Source organism: Bos taurus, chromosome 6, assembly GCF_002263795.3.
Source record: "Bos taurus isolate L1 Dominette 01449 registration number 42190680 breed Hereford chromosome 6, ARS-UCD2.0, whole genome shotgun sequence".
In the NCBI taxonomy this organism is placed as follows: domain Eukaryota; kingdom Metazoa; phylum Chordata; class Mammalia; order Artiodactyla; family Bovidae; genus Bos; species Bos taurus.
The window spans coordinates 98,812,011-98,826,654 of NC_037333.1; positions in this window are offsets into that span (position 1 = coordinate 98,812,011).

The following is a 14,644-nucleotide window of genomic DNA, read 5'->3' on the forward strand; positions in this document are numbered from 1 at the left end:
GGGAAAAGAAAGGGAGATGTGCTTGATATCTTCCAGAACCCAAGAAGTTTTCTGAAAGGTCACATAAAATAACAGTTGCTGGTGGCTGTGTCTCAAAACTGTATTTTCATTGTTAAAGTGAGGTAGAGGATTGGCCCTAGCTTACTAGTTGGTTGAATGAATTAACTGGCCCTAGTTTTTGCCCTGGGTCTTTGTTGTTGCGCATGGACTATCTATAGTTGATGTGAGCAGGGGCTCACTTTTCATTGCAGTGCACAGGGTTCCCACTGCAATGGCTTCTCTTGTTGTGGAACACAGGCTCTAGGTGCACAGGCCTTGGTTCTTTTGGCTTGCAGGTTTTAGTTGCCCATGGCGTGTGGAATCTTCTCAGACCAGGGATTGAACCTGTGTCCCCTGTACTGGCAGGTGGCTTCTTATCCACTGTACCACCAGGAAGTCCTAAACTACTTTTATGTGCTGTTCTTAGTCGCTCAGTTGTGTCCAACTCTTTGCAAACCCATGGACTGTAGCTGACCAGGCTCCTCTGTCGATGGGGATTCTCCAGGCAAGAATACTGGAATGGGTTACATGCCCTCCTCCAGGGGATCTTCCCAACCCAGAGGTTGAACCCAGGTCACCCACATTGCAGGCATATTCTTTACTGTCTGAGCCACCCAGGGAAGCCCAAATCTACTGTTATAATATTGATTATTTCTACAATTGTATCTTTAACCCAGACTTTCTATTCCAAGTTCCTGTAGTCACCATGTACAATTCTTTGATATCTTTCCAGTATGAGATACTCTATATGTAATTCATATTGTTTGAAATTCAAACTAATTGAAAAGTACACCTTCTCCCTGAACCTGTATTTCACTGTGAGTTCTGTTTCTCTATTTGAGTGACATATGCAGGAACTCCAGTTAGAAACCTGTCATTTTTTAAATGTAAATATTTATTGGCATAAACTCTAAGGAAGAATTTGATGGATAGTGTCTGATTTTTCCATAATGCCCTCCAGGAAGAGAACATTCAAAAATTTGAAGCCACACTCTACTAACGTAAAAATTGTCTTGGTATTGGGAAGGACTCTCTCTCTTAAGAAAGTGCTAAAAACCAGGGATTTCCCTCTTTTGGTTTGAAAACAAGGGACTTCCATGGAAAGAGTGTGGTATGGTGTCTACCTCATTTAAAACAATATCCCACTTTACTACCATAATCCATACTTTGTTTTTACTGTTTAGTCACTAAGGTTTTTGTTTTTTGTTTTTTGTTTTTAATTCAAGACATATTTTATTTATTTTTTATTTTTTTTATTTTTTTCTAAACTTTACATAATTGTATTAGTTTTGCCAAATATCGAAATGGATCCACCACAGGTATACATGTGTTCCCCATCCTGAACCCTCCTCCCTCCTCCCTCCCCATACCATCCCTCTGAGTCCTCCCTGTGCACCAGCCCCAAGCATCCAGTATCGTGCATCAAACCTGGACTGGCAACTCATTTCATACATGATATTATACATGTTTCAATGCCATTCTCCCAAATCTTCCCACCCTCTCCCTCTCCAACAGAGTCCATAAGACTGTTCTATACATCAGTGTCTCTTTTGCTGTCTCGTACACAGGGTTATTGTTACCATCTTTCTAAATTCCATATATATGTGTTAGTATACTGTATTGGTGTTTTCCTTTCTGGCTTACTTCACTCTGTATAATAGGCTCCAGTTTCATCCACCTCATTAGAACTGATTCAAATGTATTCTTTTTAATGGCTGAGTAATACTCCATTGTGTATATGTACCACTGCTTTCTTATCCATTCATCTGCTGATGGACATCTAGGTTGCTTCCATGTCCTGGCTATTACTGCGATGAACATTGGGGTACATGTGTCTCTTTCCCTTCTGGTTTGCTCAGTGTGTATGCCCAGCAGTGGGATTGCTGGATCATAAGGCAGTTCTATTTCCAGTTTTTTAAGGAATCTCCACACTGTTCTCCATAGTGGCTGTACTAGTTTGCATTCCCACCAACAGTGTAAGAGGGTTCCCTTTTCTCCACACCCTCTCCAGCATTTATTGCTTGTAGACTTTTGGATCGCAGCCATTCTGACTGGCATGAAATGGTGCCTCATAGTGGTTTTGATTTGCATTTCTCTGATAATGAGTGATGTTGAGCATCTTTTCGTGTGTTTGTTAGCCATCTGTATGTCTTCTTTGGAGAAATGTCTATTTAGTTCTTTGGCCCATTTTTTGATTGGGTCATTTATTTTTCTGGAGTTGAGCTGTAGGAGTTGCTTGTATATTTTTGAGATTAGTTGTTTGTCAGTTGCTTCATTTGCTATTATTTTCTCCCATTCTGAAGGCTGCCTTTTCACCTTGCTAATAGTTTCCTTTGATGTGCAGAAGCTTTTAAGTTTAATTAGGTCCCATTTGTTTATTTTTGCTTTTATTTCCAATATTCTGGGAGGTGGGTCATAGAGGATCCTGCTGTGATGTATGTCAGAGAGTGTTTTGCCTATGTTCTCCTCTAGGAGTTTTATAGTTTCTGATCTTAGGTTTAGATCTTTAATCCATTTTGGGTTTATTTTTGTGTATGGTGTTAGAAAGTGATCTAGTTTCATTCTTTTACAAGTGGTTGACCAGATTTCCCAGCACCATTTGTTAAAGAGATTGTCTTTAATCCATTGTATATTCTTGCCTCCTTTGTCAAAGATAAGGTGTCCATATGTGCGTGGATTTATCTCTGGGCTTTCTGTTTTGTTCCATTGATCTATATTTCTGTCTTTGTGCCAGTACCATACTGTCTTGATGACTGTGGCTTTGTAGTAGAGCCTGAAGTCAGGTAGGTTGATTCCTCCAGTTCCATTCTTCTTTCTCAAGATCACTTTGGCTATTTGAGGTTTTTTGTATTTCCATACAAATTGTGAACTTATTTGTTCTAGCTCTGTGAAGAATACTGTTGGTAGCTTGATAGGGATTGCATTGAATCTATAAATTGCTTTGGGTAGTATACTCATTTTCACTATATTGATTCTTCCAATCCATGAACATGGTATATTTCTCCATCTATTAGTGTCCTCTTTGATTTCTTTCACCAGTGTTTTATAGTTTTCTATATATAGATCTTTAGTTTCTTTAGGTAGATATATTCCTAAGTATTTTATTCTTTCTGTTGCAATGGTGAATGGAATTGTTTCCTTAATTTCTCTTTCTGTTTTCTCATTATTAGTGTATAGGAATGCAAGGGATTTCTGTATGTTGATTTTATATCCTGCAACTTTACTGTAGTCATTGATTAGTTCTAGTAATTTTCTGGTGGAGTCTTTAGGGTTTTCTATGTAGAGGATCATGTCATCTGCAAATAGTGAGAGTTTTACTTCTTCTTTTCCAATTTGGATTCCTTTTATTTCTTTTTCTGCTCTGATTGCTGTGGCCAAAACTTCCAAAACTATGTTGAACAGTAATGGTGAAAGTGGGCACCCTTGTCTTGTTCCTGACTTTAGAGGAAATGCTTTCAATTTTTCACCATTGAGGATAATGTTTGCTGTGGGTTTGTCATATATAGCTTTTATTATGTTGAGGTATGTTCCTTCTATTCCTGCTTTCTGGAGAGTTTTTATCATAAATGGATGTTGAATTTTGTCAAAGGCTTTCTCTGCATCTATTGAGATAATCATATGGTTTTTATCTTTCCATTTGTTAATGTGGTGTATTAAATTGATTGATTTGCGGATATTGAAGAATCCTTGCATCCCTGGGATAAAGCCCACTTGGTCATGGTGTATGATCTGACTCTTTGCAACACCATGGATGTAGCCAACTAGGCTCCTCTGTCCATGGAATTTTCCAGACAAGAATACTGGAATGAGTTGTCATGTCCTTCTCCAAAGGATCTTTCCCACCCAGGGGTTGAAACTGCATCTCCTCAATTGGCAGACGGATTCTTTACCACTGAGCCACCAGGGAATCCAATGTTAAATTAAAAACTCTTCCTGTGCTGAAGGTTATGAAGCTTGCCTCATTACCATGTGTTTTATGCATATTTGCAGATAAAACTCTGGTCCTGCTCAAGAAATTTACATCAAATGTTTCAAATGTTCTCTCTGTGGTAGAAATCTTTTCAGTAAAGGCCACAAACATACGTTTCTGTACTATCTCTGCTTTCAGGTTTCAGAGGAACTGCTCCCCTTCCCTGTCATCAGAGAAAAAAGTTTCACCCAAGTCAAAATGCAGCAACAACCAGACCAATCCACGGATAAGAGAGCTGTCCTTGCTGGCCATGTGATAAAGAGATGGAGATTGGTCTTTATCACTCAGGAAAGAATCATATGTGACCTGAATAAGGAAAGAAAAGCATGATTCTGAGTTCAGTGGAGTGGTGATGCTAGAGTGGCAGCTACGTGGCGCTGGAGCAGCAGCTGTGCTGCTCTGGAGCAACTGTGAGGAGATAGCCCACATCCAAGGGCAAAGGAGAAGCCCCAAAAAGACAGTAGGAGGGGCAAAATCATGTTTAGAATCAAACCCCATACCTACCAGAGATGCTCAGAGGGCTCAAACATATCTCGTGTGCACCAGGACCAAAAGACCCCACAGAGACTGAGATAGAACTGTGTTTGAGTGTCTCATGAGGAGGTACCGGTCAGCAGCGGACTGTTGCAGTGGCACAGGCTCTGGGTGCAGCAGACCTGGGTATGGCATAAGCCCTCTTGGAGGAGGTCTCCATTAAGCCCACCATAGAGCAACCAGAACTTTCACAGGACTGGGGAAACAGACTCTTGGAGGGCACAAACAGAACCTTGTGCACACCAGGACCCAGGAGAAAGGAGCAGTGACCCCACAAGAGACTGACTCAGACTTGCCCGTGAGTGTCCAAGAGTCTCAGTGGAGGTGTGGGTCGGTGGTGGCCTGCTGCAGGGTTGGGGGCACTGAGTGTAGCAGTGCCTGCATGGGACCTTTTGAAGGAGGTTGCCATTATCTTCATTACCTCCACCATAGTTTGGCCTCAGGTCAAATAACAGGGAGGGAACATGGCTGCTGCTACTGCTCCTAAGTCCCTTCAGTCATGTCTGACTCTGTGCGACCCCAGAGATGGCAGCCCACCAGGCTCCGCTATCCCTGGGATTCTCCAGGCAAGAACACTGGAGCGGGTTGCCCTTTCCTTCTCCAATGCATGAAAATGAAGTCACTCAGTCGTGTCCAACCCTCAGCGACCCCATGGACTACAGCCTTCCAGGCTCCTCAGTCCATGGGATTTTCCAGGCAAGAGTACTGGAAATCTTCATTATCTCCACCATAGTTTGGCCTTAGGTCAAATAACAGGGAGGGGACACAGTCCTACCTTCAAAAGAAAGTTGGATTAAAGATTCACTGAGCATGGCCCCACCCATCAGAAGGAGACCCAGTTTCCCCTCAGTCAGTCTTTCCCATCAGGAAGCTTCCATAAGCCTCTTATCCTTCTCCATCAGAGGGCAGACAGGATGAAAACCACAATCGCAGAAAACTGACCAATATGATCACATGGACCACAACCTTGCCTAACTCAATGAAACTATGAGCCATGCCCTGCAGGGCCATCCAAGACAGATGAGTCATAGTGGAGAGTTCTGACAAAACGTGGTCCACTGGAGAAGGGAATGGCAAACCACTCCAGTATTGTTGCCTTGAGAACCCCATGAACAGTATGAAATGGCAAAAAGATAGGACACTGAAAGATGAACTCCTCAGGTTGGTAGGTGCCAAATATGCTACTGGAGATCAATGGAGAAATAACTCCAGAAAGAATGAAGAGACAGAGCCAAAGCAAAAACAACACCCAGTTGTGAATGTGACTGGTGATGGAAGTAAAGTTCGATGCTGTAAAGAGTAATATTGCATATGAACCTGGTCCATGAATCAAGACAAAATGGAAGTGGTCAAACAGGAGATGACAAGAGTGAACATTGACATTTTAGGAATCAGCGAACTAAAATGGACTGGAATGGGTGAATTTAACTGAGATGACCATTATATCTATCACTGTGGGCAAGAATCCCTTAGAAAAAGTAGAGTAGCTACCACAGTCAACAAAAGAGTCTGAAATGCAGTATTTGGATGCAATCTCAAAAATGACAGAATGATCTTTGTTGGTTTCCAAGGCAAACCATTCAATATCACAGTAATCCTAGTCTATGCCCCAACCTAGCAATGCTGAAGAAGCTGAAGTAGAATGTTTCTATGAAGATCTACAAAACCTTCTACAACTAACACCCCAAAAAGATGTCCTTTTTCATTATAGGGGACTGGAATGCAAAAGTAGGAAGTCAAGAGATGCCTGGAGTAACAGGCAAATTTGGCCTTGGAGTACAAAATGAAGCAAGTCAAAAGCTAAGAGTTTTGCCAAGAGAATGCACTGGTAATAGTAAACACCCTCTTCCAGCAACATAAGAGAAGACTCTACACATGGACATCACCAGATGGTCAACACCGACATCAGATTGATTATATTCTTTGCAGCCAAAGATGGAGAAGCTCTATACCATCAGCAAAAATAAGACCAGGAGCTGACTTTGGCTTAGATCATGGGCTCCTTATTGCCAAATTCAGACTTAAGTTGGAAAAAGTAGGGAAAACCACTAGACCATTCAGGTATGACCTAAATCAAATCCCTTACAATTATACAGTGGAAGTGACAAGTAGATTTAAGGGACTAGATCTGATAGACAGAGTGCCTGATGAACTGTGCATGGAGGTTCGTGACACTGTACAAGAGACAGTGATCAAGACCATCCCCAAGAAAAAGAAATACAAAAAGGCAAAATGGGTGTCTGAGGATATCTTACAAATAGCTATGAAAAGAAGAGAAGTGAAAGGTAAAGAAGAAAAGGAAAGACCCATTTGAATGCAGAGTTCCAAAAAATAACAAGGAGAGATAAGAAAGCCTTCCTCAGTGATCAATGCAAAGAAATGGAGGAAAACAATAGAATGGGAAAGACTAGAGATACGTTCAAGAAAATTAGAGATACCAAGGGAAATTTTCATGCAAAGATGGGCACAATAAAGGACAGAAATTGTATGGACCTAACAGAAGCAGAAGATATTAAGAAGAGGTGGCAAGAATACACAGAAGAACTGTACAAAAAAGATCTTCATGACCCAGATAATCACGATGCTGTGATCACTCACCTAGAGCCAGACATCCTGGAATGTGAAGTCAAGTGGGCCTTAAGAAGCACTATGAACAAAGCTAGAGGAGGTGATAGAATTCCAGTTGAGCTATTTTAAATCCTAAAAGATGATGCTGTGAAAGTGCTACACTCAATATGCCAGCAAATTTGGAAAACTCAGCAGTGGCTACTGGACTTGAAAAGGTCAGTTTTCATTCTAATCTCAAAGAAAGGCAATGCCAAAGAATGCTCAATTGTACCACACAATTGTACTCATCTCATAGGGTAGTTAAGTAATGCTCAAAATTCTCCAAGCCAGGCTTCAACAGTACGTGAACTGTGAACTTCCAGATGTTCAAGCCGGATTTAGAAAAGGCAGAGGAACCAGAGATCAAATTGTCAATGTCTGTTGGATCATCGAAAAAGCAAGAAAGTTCCAGAAAAACTTCTACTTCTGCTTTATTAACTATGCCAAAGCCTTTGACTGTGTGTATGACAACTGTGGAAACTTCTGAAAGAGATGGGAATACCAGACCACCTGACCTATCTCCTGAGAAATTTGTATGCAGGTCAAGAAGCAACAGCTAGAACTGAGCATGGAACAACAGACTGGTTCCAAATCGGGAAAGGAGTATGTCAAGGCTGTATATTGTCATCCTGCTTATATAACGTATATGCAGAGTACATCATGAGAAATGCTGGGCTGAATGAAGCACAGGCTGGAATCAAGATTGCAGGGAGAAATATCAATAACCTCAGATATGCAGGTGACACCATCGGCATATGGCAGATGGCGAAGAACTAAAGAACCTCTTGATGAAATTGAAAGGGGAGAGTGAAAAAATTGGCTTAAAGCTCAACATTCAGAAAACTGAGATCATGGCATCTGGTCCCATCACTTCATGGTAAATAGATGGGGAAACAGTGGAAATAGTGACAGACTTATTTTTTTTTTTTGGCTCCAAAATCACTGCAGATGGTGACTGCAGACATGAAATTAAAAGCCACTTCCTTGGAAGAAAAGATATGACTATCCTAGACAGCATATTCAAAAGCAGAGACATTCCTTTGCCAACAAAGGTCCATCTAGTCAAGGCTATGGTTTTTCCAGTAGTCATGTATGAATGTGAGAGTTGGACTCTAATGAAAGCTGAGCACTGAAGAATTGATACTTTTCAACTGTGGTGTTGGAGAAGACTCTTGAGAATCCCTTGGACTGCAAGGAGATCCAACCAGTGCATCCTAAAGGAAATCAGTCCTCAATATTCATTGGAAGGACTGATGTTGAAGCTGAAACTCCAATACTTTGGCCACCTGATGTGAAGAACTGACTCATTTGAAAAGACCCTGATGCTGGGAAAGATTGAAGGCGGGAGGAGAAGGAGACAAGGAAGGATGAGATGGTTGGATGGCATCACCCACTCAATGGACATGAGTTTCAGTACACTCTGGGAGTTGGTGATGGACAGGGAGGCCTGGCGTGCTGCAGTCCATGGGGTTGCAGAGTCAGACACTACTGAGTGACTGAACTGAACTGAGTTCAGTGGAGAAACCTGTCCTTCTTGACTCTGCTCTTTTCTTTTCCTTCCAAACTCAACATCCATTTTTCATTAACCACTAAGTCTTGCAAACTTTAAAATTTAAATATTTATTGAATATACCCCACCTTCTTTTATCCTATTGCTTCTGTCTGGTTTCTGACTCCTCCTATATCTCTCCTTGGGCTATTCTCACATCTTTTGCATCAGTTGCCCACTCTAGTTTTCTCTGCTTTGAATCTCATTCCTCTGCACAGGCACCAGACGGGATAATCAGCATTTCAAATCTGACTCTGATGCTCCTTAAGGAAATCCTGTCAATGACTTCACATCACCGACAGGATATAATCCAAGTTCATTAAGGTAGCCAAGACGTCCCTGGTGCTCTGGTCTTGGTTTATCTCTCCAGCATCATCTGATGCAGCTCTTTGCCTTGAAACTGGTGTTCTGACATGACACAGAACTGCTGGAGCATAACACAGTTGGCTAAGTATCACATCTATGCTTCTGTAATGCTTTATCCACTCCTTCTTCAGTGCCAGCCTTTAAAACTCACTGATAGCTCAATTGGTAAAAAATCTGCCTGCAATGCAGGAGACCCTGGTTTGATTCCTGGATTGGGAAGATCCCTTGGAGAAGGGAAGTTCCCCTGGAGCTACCCACTCCAGTATTCTGGCCTGGAGAATTCCCTGGGGTCGCAAAGAGTCAGACACGACTGAACGACTTCCACTTTCTTTCACTTTAAAACTATTATCAGCTGTCTCCCTTTTAGAAGACTTCCCTGGCATCTCCATTCAGGGAATTAAAAACCTCTTCCCTATGTTCCCAAAATATCTTGTGATTTTTCTGTTATTTTACTCATCGTATTCTATTAATAGTTACCTGTTTAAATATAAATATGTGTCTTCTTAATTAGGACACATAGGAGGCCCTGAATATGTTTAATGATCGCATGAATTAACTAATGCTTTAATGAGTGAACTCATATAGTGGTAACATAGCGTGCATAGAACTAGAACATTATAGAAATAAATTTTATTTAATTCGAGATGAACTGAAAAGAAACTCTCTTATCCAAAAGAAATATTTGATTTGTCTAATTTTGCTGGCTGGATAGTGTCCTTGGCCTCCCACAGTTTCACATGCAGTCTTCCTGAATTGAATGCTCAGAGATGGTGGCTTTTGTTTTAAGGCTAAGAATCCCCGTTCACACCTTTTTTCAGCAAACTGTTGTTGTTTAGTTGTTAAGTCATGTCCGACTCTGCGACCCCATAGACTGTAGCCCCCCAGGCTCATCCGTCCATGGGATTTCTCAGGCAAGAATACTGGAGTAGGTTGCCATTTCCTTATCCAGGGGATCTCCCTGACCCAGGGATCGAATCCATGTCTCTTGCTTGGAAGGCAGATTCTAAGCAGGGTTGATTCAATGATATTTCAGTAGATAGACATTGATCATGTTCTTACCGACAAAGGATTCAACCAGTTTTACATTTTGTTGCAGTATACATTATGCAGATTATACAAATGCTTTGAAAACTAGTCTATTTGATGAGCCATTTGGTTCCAAGATTAATTTCTGACTAGAAGGAATTAGTTTAACCCATCTATGTGTGATATTTAGGGTTTATTTGTCAGGAAGCTAAATAAAAGTTAGCAAATGTTAATCCCCTTTCTAGAAAGCATCTTTAAGGAAAGTTAAACAATGATAACTTTATTTGTAATGCTAAAATGTGCTCATATCCCTTTTTTTCTTCTTGCATACCTATTCAATTAGAGTAAAATCTCTATCATATTAGAATTATCTTTTTATTTTATTTAAATTAAGTGTATATTTCTATTTTGATCATGGCCTAGCACACTTGTGGGGGCTTCTCAGGTGGCACTAGTGGTAAAGAACCCACCTGCCAATGCAGGAGATATAAGAGATGCATGTTCAGACCCTGAGTCGGAAAGATCCCCTGGAGAAGGGCACGGCAACCCACTCCAGTATTCTTGCCTAGAGAATCCCATGGACAGAGGAGCTTGGTGGGCCACAGTCCAGAGGGTTGCAAAGAGTCAGACATGACTGAAGCAACTTAGCATGACTTGGCATAGCACACTTGTATGCTATGTATACACAGAGATATACACAGAGATAACATTTAATAAGTAGAAACATCCATTAGGAATGGTAAAACCTGTGTATTACTAATGCTTGAGGAATCTGGGTTTCTAATCCTCTCAGTAGACCTTTGAGCTAGGACCATGTGTCACAGAGAAGGTAGATGTCAGCCTTTGAGCAAGCTGCAGAGGACTGTTTCTTTGTAAGTCAAGGCCATTTTGGCTAAAGTAGAGTGAATGTGGGCAAATATGGAAAGCTATAAGGTTAGAAAAGTGTCTGAGTGAAAGGGTAAGAGTAATTTTACATGGGCTTTCAGTAAAAGAATTAAAATAGATGAAAGTTTAGGCAAATATACGCTTTTATTGTTTTTCTTGGGACACACGTAGCTAGCACAGTGGGACATAGCTAGCTATGTGTGCCAGGTCTCCCTCATTGCAGGTGGATTCTTTTCCAGCTGGGCTACCAGGGAAGCCCAAAAGGATATGAGTAATCTTTAAATGGGCCTTTCAGTAAAGCATTTAAAATAGATGGAAGTTTAGGCCAATATTCTCTTTTATTGCTTTTCTTGGGACACATCTAGCACAGTGGGCCATGGCTAGGGGAGCATCTCTCTTTGAATGAGACTAGGCTGCTGTTGGGACTTCCCAGGTGGCTCCATGGGTAAAGAATCCACCTGCAATGCTGGAGATGCAGGCAGATGAGAGTTTGATCCCTGGGTTGTAAAGATGCCCTGGAGGAGGACATGGCAACCCATCCCAGTATTCTTGCCTGGAGAATCTCCTGGATAGAGGAGCCTGGTAGGATACAGTCCATGGAATTGCAGAGTCAGACATGACTGAAGTGACTGAGCACACACACAGGCTGCTCTTGAGAAGTCAAGTAGGAACCAGAGAAATGTTCAGTTGGGGAATAATAATGCTTGAAGGGACAAAAAGAGATAGCGAAGCTCATTCATGGTCTGGTTTAGGTCACCAGGATAGATAATCATACAGTGCTTTGGGGATATACAAAGACAATTTGTTTGTTTGGGAAATCCTGTGGGATTGGGATTGTAGCATGGTTTCTGAATTTAAGGATATTGTTACTCTTTTGATCTGTCACAACTCAACTGAAACCCAACTATGTTTACCATTTTAAATAGCCATGTCTGCTTTTTTGGCATAGCTACTGTTCAAGCAAGAAGGGGTGGAAGAAAGATTGCTGGAAATAGATATGTATACAAATCCATATGTACTTACATTAATATATATTTGACAGTGAGATTTAATATTTGCTGGCATTTACTCCAATGTTTTTCTTTGTCTTAAAGGACTAAGGTTGATTTTCAAAATGATTTACCCCTTTGGCTCAAACCAATACATCACCGCTTTGAAATTTTGCTTCATACAGCTGTAGCATTATCCACATGCCACAGGAAAACAAACCTTTTTAATATATGAAGGGTGTCAATGCTAGTCATGTGATTTGTAATGCTTTTGCTTAAATATTGATTTTTTTTCAAATTCAATTTTTATTGATTTCTCTTAAATATTAATCATTTCTAATGACAGCTTAAAAAATAGGCTGAGCCCCTTGAACATTCTTGCTATCCACTCCTTGTAGAAACAGAGAACAATTTTAGTATGCTTCAAATTAAGTCAAACAAAAACATACTGCTTTTTCATTTAAAGGTTTATTGTCATAAATTAAATTTTATTTATGCAGAGTATTAACTGTGGCCATGCAGTGTCCGCAAGAACAATCCAATGCCACTGACAATGTCTAGTCAGGTTATCTATAACTTATCACCATCCTTACTTCATGGAAAACCATTCCTGGCCTTTAGCAGTTCAGTATTCTGCAGGATCAGTGAAGTTTACTGGACTCAACTAAGATGATGACTGGAAAGTGTGACCATTAGCAGTCCAGGAACTAAGCTGGACTTAGGGTGTGTGGAAGGTACTCTTCTTGAAAACAAAAGAAATGTCACTTCCTTACATTGGCTATGCTTTAAATTTTTAATCAGAAATCAGCACTTCTGCCTGATTGAGAGTTCAACTTGGCAATGATTAGCTGGGAGGCTTCAGTACATCATTTAATCCCTCTGACCTTGGTTTCTCCATCCAGAACACGCAGAAAATAATGCCTGCCACTGGCTTGGGCTCCAAAATCACTGCATATGGTGACTGCAATCAGGAAATTAAAAGACGCTCACTCCTTGGAAGAAAAGCTATGACAAACATAGTGTATTAAGCACAGATACTGCTTTACCAACAAAGGTCCATATAGTCAAAGCTATGGTTTTTCCACTAGCCATGTATGAATGTGAGAGCTGGACCATGAAGAAAGCTGAACACTGAAGAACTGATGCTTTCTAATTGTGGTGCTGGAGAAGACTCTTGAGAGTCCCTTGGACAGCAAGGAGATCAAACCAGTCAATCCTAAAGGAAATCAACCCTGAATATTCATTGGAAGGACTGATGCTGAAGCTCTAATACTTTGGCCACCTGATGCAAACAACCAATTCATTGGAAATGACCCTGATGTTGGGAAAGGTTGAACACAGGAGGAGAAGGGGATGACATAGGATGAAATAGTTGGAGAGCATCATTGACTCGATGGACATGAGTTTGAGCAAGCTGCAGAACTTGGTGAAGGACACTGAAGTTTGGCGTGCCGCAGTCCATGGGAGTCACAAAAGGTCGGACACAACTTACTGACTGAACAACAACAACCAGCTGTCAACAACTTGGCGTGGATAGAGTGAATTAACATTGATGGCTCCTCCAGAGAAGAGACAGGTGGTTCCCACCTTGAGAGGGTTTGTATTCAGTTTTTGTTTCTACATGAAAAACGTGAGCTTTTGTGATATATTTAGCCACACAGACAATTTGTAAGTGATAGTTAAATCTCAGTCCAGTTCACAAAGACTTAAATTCATGAAGTGGCTGAAAATAAGATGTTTTTATATAAGCTCAACCTTCATGAATTAAATATTCTCACTTTAAAGGTAAAAAAAGCCAATATGAGTATTATTGAAGTGCTAATACTAGAGAAGTCCAGTAAAGCAAAATAGTATTTTGTTCTGTTATGTGTTTGACCATGGCAGTTTAGAATAATAATTAAAGGACAATGAGGTTAGGGACAAAATCAAAGAATATCTGTATACTACAAATTTAGCAAACTAAGATTTTAAGAAATATTTTTTTAATTTGGAAAAGAAACATAAAAACCATATGAAAATGATTTTCCACCAGCCAGAAATACTCATTATGAACATCTCTGCCCTGGTTCTTGATTTAAACTAATCAAGATATTTAACTTAGACTTTCTTTGATAAAAGTTCTTCACTAACAGTATTTTTGTATTTAACTATCATAGTGAAAGTTCTTTTCTCTCACAAATAAATCAGGGCTGAAATACAGCTTAATAAGTAAAAGTATATTCAAGCATCTGGTTATGGCCATCATTATGAAGCAGGAATTCTGAAAAGTGAGAAGTTAATCAGGCAATAATTTGGGGCTGGTGAACTGAGGAAAAAGCATAAGGAAGAAGTAGCATGTTCCAAGGGCCAGTGTTAAAAAGAGACCATTGTATGTTTGTAAATAGTTAGCTTTGTTTATGAACCACTAATGAATTTACAAACTATTCATCTTTGTTATGGACCTGATGTCAGTTCAGTTCAGTTCAGTTGCTTAGTTGTGTCTGAGTCCCTGTCCATCACCAACTCCCGGAGTTTATCCAAACTCATGTCCATTGAGTCGGTGATGCCATCCAACCATCTCATCCTGTGTTGTCCCCTTCTCCTCCTGCCTTCAATCTTTCCCAACATCAGGGTCTTTTCAAATGAGTCAGCTCTTCACATCAGGTGGCCAAAATATTGGAGTTTCAGCTTCAACATCAG